This window comes from Eptesicus fuscus, chromosome 7 (genome assembly GCF_027574615.1).
Source record: "Eptesicus fuscus isolate TK198812 chromosome 7, DD_ASM_mEF_20220401, whole genome shotgun sequence".
Lineage (NCBI taxonomy): Eukaryota > Metazoa > Chordata > Mammalia > Chiroptera > Vespertilionidae > Eptesicus > Eptesicus fuscus.
In genome coordinates, this window is record NC_072479.1 from 7,563,828 (window position 1) to 7,573,071 (window position 9,244).

General features: G+C 40.4%; 1 pseudogene; it reads left to right on the forward strand.

Moving 5' to 3' along the window:
- Nucleotides 1-1,185: 1,185 nt before the first annotated feature.
- On the forward strand, nt 1,186-1,800 carry LOC114228971 (40S ribosomal protein S8-like; annotated as a pseudogene).
- The last annotated feature ends 7,444 nt before the right edge of the window (nt 1,801-9,244 follow it).

Here is a 9,244-nt window from a genome sequence, read left to right on the forward strand (position 1 = left end):
TTCCATACAAGCCACTCAAGTGAGGGGTTGAAAATCAGTCTGTTAGAACTGAATTTTTTAAATTTTTATTGATTTTAAGAGAGGAAGAGAGTGAGAGAGAGAGATCAATTTGTGTTCCACTGATTTATGCATTCATTGGTTGATTCTTATATGTACGCTGACCAGGGATTGAACCCACAACTTTGGTGGATCAGGATGATGCTCTAACCAACTGAGCTACTCGGCCAGGGTTAGAACTGAATTTTTTAGAGAAGAACATAACTGGCCCAGGTTCCAGGTACTTTTGGAAAATGCTTTCATCTATGTTAAATTCTACAAAAATCAATTTCTCAAATCGCAAAAGATCTAGTGAGTATATTTTTCTCCCTCTGATGTCAACTGCTTTATTGCATTGCTGTCAGAACACCCTTCTTAGAATCTGACAAAGTAGTTTTCTCAAATTGTCTGGTGATCAGGCAGAGACTATAAACTCTGTGGGCTTTATGAAGAGTGTGCTTTGTAAACAATGTCTTATGTCTCAGAGCCTTTGTCCCATCAGAGTTGAGAGCTGAAGACTTACCCATACACTAGTTGAAAAGTACAAGAACTTAGGATCTGACAGACCAGAAGTTGGATCTGAACTCTGTCCTTATCAATAGTATGACCCTGAGAAAGTTACTAATTTTACTGAAAAACAGTTTTTTCATCTGTGAAAAATAAATATCCATTTATGGGAGGAGTATCCCAATTAAATAAAATTCCCAGCGGGCACTCATTCCCTTACAGCTGTGCTTCCGATGATTGGTGTTGACACAAGCACCACCTGTGCATGTGCACCAAAATACAGGTATCATTTCTTTAAAAGCATTATATATACATACAATTTTACATAAAACAATTATATATACTAGTAAACTAGAGGCCCAATGCATGAAATTCGTGCAAGAGTAGGCCTTCCTTCCCCCTGCTGCTGGCACCGGATTCTCTCTGGCACCCGGAACCTGGGCTTCCCTGGCAGCCCCAGCTTCATCTGGAAGGTCATCCGGAAGGACATCCAGTCTAATTATCATATTAAGCTTTTATTATTATATATAATGTTTAAGATTAGATTATTATGGATAAGTCATAACCAAATATAATATTTCAAGGAAGGCAATAAATAAATCAAGAAATTCTCCCAAGGCTCTTTCCAGCTGATGCAGAGCCATGGGCATCTCTCGAGACAACTAGTACAAGCACTGCAAGACCTGGGGCAAGACACAGCCCCACCACAAGAAGTGAAAATATGAACTAGGATGTCCTGCTGCCAACATTAAGATTGGCCCCTGCCAAATACACACAGTTTGTATGCAGGGAGGCAACAGGAAGTACCAAGCCTTGAGGCTGGATGTGGGCAGCTTTTTCCTTGGGCTTGGAGTGTTGTACACACAAAACTAGGATTATTGATGTTGTCTACAATGCATTCAACAATGAACTGGGCAACATCAAGCTCTGAGTAAAGAACTGTAGCGTGCTCACCATACCTACTGTGGTACAAGTCCCTCTAGCACTGCCCCTGGGCCACAAGAAGGGGGCCAAGCTGACCCCTGAAGAGGAAGAGATTTTAAACAAAAAATGATCAAAGAAAATTCAGAAGAAATATGATGAAAGTCAATAAAATACCAAAATCAGCAGTCTTCTTGAAGAGCAGTTGCATCAGGACAAGCTTCTTGCATGCCTCACTTCAGGACCAGGCCAATGTGGCCGAGCAGATGATTATGTGTAGAGGGAAAGGACCTGGAGTTCTAGCTGAGGAAATTCAAGGCCCAGAAAGGCAAATAAATCTTCCTCTTCCCAATATTAGATCATGTAATAAAGGTATTTATTGTTTTAAAAACATCTACCAAGAATGAGAAATAGAGAAAAAAAATAAGAAAGATAATCTCAGCATTCTCAGAGGAAAAAAATTAGTACCTGAAAGTAGGGTACCCACTTAAGGGATTAATATTTTGCATCACCTTTTCAGCAGTAGTATCACTGTTTTAAAAAACTACTGATGAGTATTAACAAAAGTTTATTTTGTATTTGGTCATTAGTTAGTTGTGATTTGGAGATGGGAATAGCAAGGGGAGGTTTGACAGAAAATAGAGATTATACTAAATGTCCTTGCTGGAGGCTCTTCCAATTTTGATTACTGGCATTCAAAGGTAGAGATAGCCACTACGCTGTAAAGAATGAGTGACCTGAAAAAAAAGGCTATGTGCAACTTGACTATGAAGATGACTAGGGCACAAAAGCCACTGGATTCCTAGTCTGAAAGAGAACAAAGCCTGTATCCCTCACTGGATTCTGAGAAGCTGGGCTTTCTGAAATACCCAGGAGCTGTGCTACAGTTTCTAGCTGAAAAACCATAGAACCCTTTCTGTAGGAAGACGAAGGTGGGTACAAAGCTTATAAATTAGGAGGAGAAATGCAAAATTGAATGGCATCAGTTCTCTGTGATTCAGATTCTTTCTGTACGGGCCACATGTCCTTGTGTTGGGGTAGGTAGGGCAAAAGGAGAAGGCAGGATCAAGAGCAAATCAAGACTAAAAGATCTCTTACTAAAAATCTCTATAAGGCATTGAGGACTTAGGAGTGTAGTGCTGTAGTGCTGTGCAACTTATAAATACAGAAAGTGAAACATGCAAGGGTGCCAGGTCCATTTCTCACTAGAATCATGAATAGACACAGCAACCTGGGAATAAGCCATTTTTTAGCTTAAACTCAGACTAGAGAAATAAAAACAATAAGAAAAGGTAAATATGAATTGGCAACCACATTAAACATTGACAGTATTTAAATTATTTTATTTAAGCCCTAGCAGGCTTGGTGCAGTGGATAGAATGTCAGCCTGCAGACTGAAGGGTGCCAGGTTCAATTCTTGGTCAGGGCACATGCCCAGGTTTCAGGCTAGATCCCCAGTATGGGGTATGCTGGGAGCAGTCAATCAATGTTTCTCTCTCTCTCTCTCCCTCTCCTTTCCTCTATGAAATCAATAAAAATATTTTAAAAATTGTTTTATTTAATAAGTACAAATATAGTACTTAACTATTTACCAGGCCCTGTTTGGAGCACTTCATAAAAAGTCACTCATTTAACTGTCATAATGACTCTATGAATAAGAGAAAAAGTGAATGAGACATATCTCCAAAGGGATTCTGAGTCTCTTTGGTTCTAGAAATTTAAGAAACCCAGATTTCATAATGTTACCTGAAAATGTGATTTAAAATAACAGAATCAATTTCAATAATGCTGTGTAGCAAAGGTGACCAATTTCAATCTCTGTGAGGCTAGGCAGATGACATAATGAATACCTACCCTGGTGGAGAAATACAGGGCTTGACCCATATAAAGGAGAAAACAGATCCCCAGACCTAGCCAATTTGCTCAAACTCTCCATTTTTAAAAACAATCTCCATTTTTAAAGAGAAGCTAGAAACCCATATTTTATGCTTAATCTTCCTATTTTTAAATGTTGGCAGCTACCGTAATTCAAGTTTTTCATAACACTGTAAGTGAAACAAAGCAAGTCTGCTAGTCTCCCCTAGACCTTGGGCATCTGCTGTGCAATCTCTTCCCCATGGCTTTTGCACCATAGCCATGTGGTATTATCCTTACAAGAAGCTGAGTATCCTATCAAGGGCTCCAACCATATATAAGTGATTCTCCTTCTACTGAGTTTCAATGGGCCCAGAGATGTCCCCCACTCACACACACTACAATTTCTTTCAAAACATTTGAAAGCACTTATTGAAAGGTGCAAGCCTTATTTTTTCATGTGGAAGCTGAGTGAGAAGAAGTAAAAATTACACCACATAATTTTTCCCCAGAGTCACTCCCTTGAACCAATAATCAAAGGCAAGGTTACTCTGAGATTTCTCTAAAGAGTTGAAGTGCACCTAATGTGCCTGGCTCTTCCTCTTCACCGATTTCTCTGGCATTCTTCTGTTTTGAGGACTATAATAAAAGACTCAGAACAACCTAATTTCCCACTAGCTTCTGCTCCATAATCCTCCATCCCTGCTCAGCCTAATGGCTCACATCAACCTTGGCTGCCCTACCTGGGTCTCAGTTTGCTCATAGTCCCACCAGTCTCTTCCATCTCAATGAAACCATGTCTGTTTGGGTCACTGCTTAGTAATTAACCTTGGCCAGTTCCAGTAACCAAAAAAAAAAAAAAAATTATTTTAAAATGACTCAATGTAGGAGTGAACAGATTCTCTTTGACATTTTATCATTTTATGAAGTTGACCATACCATCTTTTTTTAATCTCTCTGGGACACGCACATATCTCTTGCTTCTCATGGTGCTGACTTCTTCTCTGGCTTATTTGCTCTCAACTACCCTTCAGTGGCTCTAAGCAATCGGGACTCCTCTATCCCTGTTGATCCCTCTTATGGCAGCTGAAGGACCTCAATAAATTGGGCTCAACCCAAAGATGCTGCTCTGACTTGTTTCATGTTTCTAAAATTACTTAACTCTGACAGACTAATTTTGAGAGATATTTTCAAGGTCAAATACTCTTCGGCTCTCACCCTGGGAAAAATAAACCAACTGAAATAATTCTAAATTAGGCTGTAATTAGGAGAGAAGAATAGAAGGATCGTGAGTGATGGAACATACTTCTTGATCTTGAAATATATAAAGTCCTTAGAAGTTAGCAAGCACTCACAATCCCTCAGAGAAATGTCTACTAAGTCATTGGGATGTTCTGTGGCTCAATCACTTAGTACTAGTGCATAGAGCATATGACACAATTTGTGTCCTCGAGGAGTTCTTTCTTTTTGATTCATCTCTAACTGGGTCTGCCACAAAGGCCCATAGAAAAGAGGTCAGTTGATCTATTTCTGTATATATAGGATTTGATGACATGTGAGAGAAGAGGTATGGTGGAAGCAAATTGGAAATAAAACTTGATAGAAACTTTTAGAATCTGACATAAAACTGTGTCAGTCACAGAGGACAAATGAGATGTGAAAAGATCCAATACAATAATCTTTGAGAAAAAAAAATCATGAAGCAGAGAGAAGAAAAGCCAGAGAAGGAGGAAGACAATGATGACACTACACTATTAATCCCAGTGAATTCAGGGAGCTCTTGCATTTGTTCAAAATATTATTTCAATGCCCGTGAATTATCTTAATGAATTATCACACTAGCCCCTAGGTGAGTTTTCCAGAAGCCAATTCCAGCTTGTCAGCAGGGCTGAATAATCTGGGATGGCTGAAAGGCACTTCCCCAAATCTGAATAGGATTGTCTACTGCCAGACAGCTCAGGGCTTCTTAATCTGCATATTATTGCCTCCTGTTGGCCAAACACCTGAACAGCTGTAGGCTATTCCCCAATCTGACAATGCTTTTGTAAACCCTACCCTTTGAAACCCTACCCTTTGAAGTGTATTATCTCCACCTTGCCTTAGGACAAATTGTGTTAATAAAAAGCACAGGATCCTGAGTCAAGGGGTAGTCTTTAGCTCCTTTAGCTGAAGCTCCTCTGACCCCCAATGCCTTTCAAAACTATCTTTTGTCTGTGGAGTCCTTATTGAACCTACACATCAGCCCTTTCTCCAGATTGCTGAACCCTCTGTAATGCTGGGACAAGAACTGCAGCAGAGTTCAGTGAAGTTTCAGAATTGCCCAATGTTGCACAGCTAGTAAGTGCTGGTGGAATTAGAATATGAAACAGTCTACTTCTGGAGCGGGGATGTAAAAGAAGAGTGTGCTTAAAAGTGTTAAATACCCCAAGAACAAAAGTAAAATGGGAATGAAGTATTTTGAATTTGGCAGTTTTAATTGTTGGAAAGTGTGCTTCCAGTTGAGTCACAGAAACCAGTTTATTGGTGATGAGGCAGTGATTGGGTGGAAAAAACTTAGAAGTCATTGGATATGTGGCATTTATTTGAGAAATTTGTCCTCAAAGGAAACTGAACTTTCTAGAAGGAACTTAGTAACCCCTGACTCTGTGTACTACTCAAGGCCAGTGTGCTCGTCAGGATACAGTAGTCACTCTAATAGCTCCTAAATCTTAGTGGCTTAAAACTGAAGAAGTTTACTTCTTGCTCTCATTAGAGTCCATGAGGTCTGAGGAGAGGAGCACTCTGCTCCACAGAGTCATTCAGAGATCTGGGCTCCTTGTAGCATGTGGCTCATCCATCTTCTGAGACCTCAGAATCCTCTACTGAATCTGTGACTCTTGAAACAAGGAAAGGAATTGCAAATGGAAGATGTGGAGCAAGAAGGAGTTAAGGGCCAGGCTTAGAGCTGGTGTTACATCACTTCTACCCGCATGTATCACATGGCCCCACTTTGACTGTGGGACTCTCTGGAAAATGTGGTTTAATTATGTGACCAGGAAGAAAAGCAAGCAGTACAGCTGCAGCCTCTCTCTGAGCCCTTAAGCCATGTCTTTTTTTCCCCCCTCTGCTCACTAGGTACATGGTAGGATAAAGAGATTCAGATGCTCAGAGACCCTGGTTTCTTTTCTACTTTTGTCCTCACAATGAACTTGAAGTCAAGGTTTGATCTGGACTACATTTCTGCCCTGCCTCATCTCCTAACAGGCCCAGAGCTGGCCTCCACCAGTGCTCAATTAATGTTCCAAGGAGACTTGTGGTGCTAGACTGGCCCTGAAATAAGAGAAGTGATTATGGGAATACTTGCCCCTTCTAAACTTTTGCTGAGCATCAGTGCATAGTAATATGGCCCCCTGTTGCCAGATCTTCACATTTTTTCAAGAAAAATCAGGACTCTGACTTTTTATTTAAAAACTTCCAATTTTATTAAGTGGGCTCAAATAAAATATCTGTGGGCCAGATTTGACCAACAGGCTAAACATTTCTATCTCTAGCTTAAATTCTGTAATGTGATGCCAGAGACTCTAAACTTCTCACCATTGGGGTCCTCACAGAGACCAGAGGGGCTCAGCCTCTGGCACTCCCTAAATAGCTGGCATCACAGGGAGGGAGGGAACTGGGGCAGGGAAAAAATATACCCAGAAGAAGAAACTGTAGTAAACCTGGCCTTGAAACAAGCTACCATATACTGGATGATGCCCCCAAAAGGGCAAGAAACCGAGTGCCCCTTTGAGGTGCATGCAGTCTAGAAGGTTCCAGGGTTAGGCTGGAGATGGGTGTGCAGTGTGCCTTCCTTGGGGAACCTTGACCACATCAGCTCCTGGATCCAGGCATACTGTTGCCACACTGCCCCATATGTCATTCTAGCAAGCCCCACTTTATTCTGAGCAACAATGAAACTGAGCCTTCATGATGTCAGCAAGTACCTATGCTTACAGAAGGTGACCTGTACATGAACAAATGACAGAAACCCAATCTGTTTTGTTTTGTTTGTATCTTTTCTGTTTTTATTGGAACATACTGCTTTATTATTACAGTTGAATATATTTTCCCAAAAACCATTGCATTATGGTTTTATTAAATTCTTTATTGATGAAAGTATTACATATGCCTCCTCTTTCCCCCATTGACCATTCCAAGCCTGTCTCCATCCCCCAACTCAGATCTTCAGCACACTATTGTCTATGTCCATTGGTTATGCATATATGTATACAAATTCATTGATTGATCTCTTCCCACCTGATCACCGTCTCTTCCCTTCCCTATGAGGTTTGACAGTCTGTTCCATGCTTCTATTTCTCAAGATCTATTTCTGTTCATCAATTTATGTTGTTCATTATATTCCACATATGAGTGAGATCATGTGATACTTATCTTTCTCTGACTGGCTTATTTTGCTTAGCACAATGCTCTCCAGCTCCATCCATGCTGTTTCAAATGCTAAGAGTTCTTTATTTTTTACAGCTGCATAGTATTCCATTGTATAAATGTACCACAGGGTTTTAATCCACTCATCTGCTGATGAGCACTTAGTTTACAAATCTTAGCTAGCATAAATTGTGTTGATATGAACATAGGGGTGCATATATCCTTTCTGATTGGTGTTTCTGATTTCTTAGGATATAATCCTAGAAGTGGGATCACTGGGTCAAAAGAGAGTTTCATTTTTACTTTTGTGAGGAAAATCCATACTGTTTTCCACAGTGGCTGCACCAGTCTCATTCTCACCAGCAGTGCACCAGGGTTCCCTTTTCTTCACATCCTTGTCAGCTCTTGTCCTTTGTTGATTTGTTGATAATAGCCATTCTGACAGGTGTGAAGTGGTACCATATTGTCATTTTGATTTGCATCTCTCCAATGATTAAGTGACTGAGCATCCTATATAATAAAAGGCTATTATACAAATTGTCCCCTCCACCTGGAGTTTGACCAGGAGTATGAGCAGGCGGGGCTGGCCTGCCAACCACCTGTGGCCCCTTCCCCTGGCCGACCCCACCTCCGATAATCCCCTACCCCGAACAGGGGTGAGGCCGGCCTGCCAGCCAACCACCCACAGCCCCACCTCCCAGCTGGACCCGCCCGAATGGCCCTGATCTGGGCAGGCCAGCTGGACCCCACCCATGCACGAATTTGTGCACCAGGCCTCTTGTGTTTTCATATGCCTCTTGGCCTTCTGTATGTCAATTTTGGAGAAGTGTCTATTTAGGTCCTTTGCCAATTTTTTAGTTGGATTATTTTTATTCCTTTTGTTAAGTTGTATAAGTTCCCTATAAATTTTGGAGATTAACCCCTATTGGATGTATCATTGGCAAATATGTTTTTCCATGCAGTGGACACTCTTGTTATTTTGTTGGTGGTTTCTTTTGCTGTGCAGAAACTTTATTTTGATGTAGTCCCATTTGTTTATTTTCTCCTTAGTGTCCATTGTCATAGGAGATTTATCAGTAAATAAATTGCTACAAGAGATGTCTGAGATTTTGCAGCCTATGAATTCTAAGATTTTTATGCTTTTATATCTTACATTTAAATATTTCATCTGTCTTGAGTTTATTTTTGTGTATGGTGTAAGTTGGTGATCTCATTTTATTTTTTGCATGTATCTGTCCAATTTTTCCAACACCATTTATTGAAGAGACTGCCTTGACTCCATTGTATGCTCCTACCTTCTTTTGTCAAATATTAATTGAGCATAATGGCTTGGATCGATTTCTGGGTTCTCTGTTCTGTTCCATTGGTCTATATGCCTGTTCCTGTGCCAGTACAAGGCTTTTTGAGTACAGTAGCTTTATAGTATTGCTTGATATCTGGTATTGTGACCCCCTTTCAAGATTGCTGCAGCTATTTTGGGGTCTATTTTTATTCCATAAGAATTTTTGGAGAATTTGTTCTA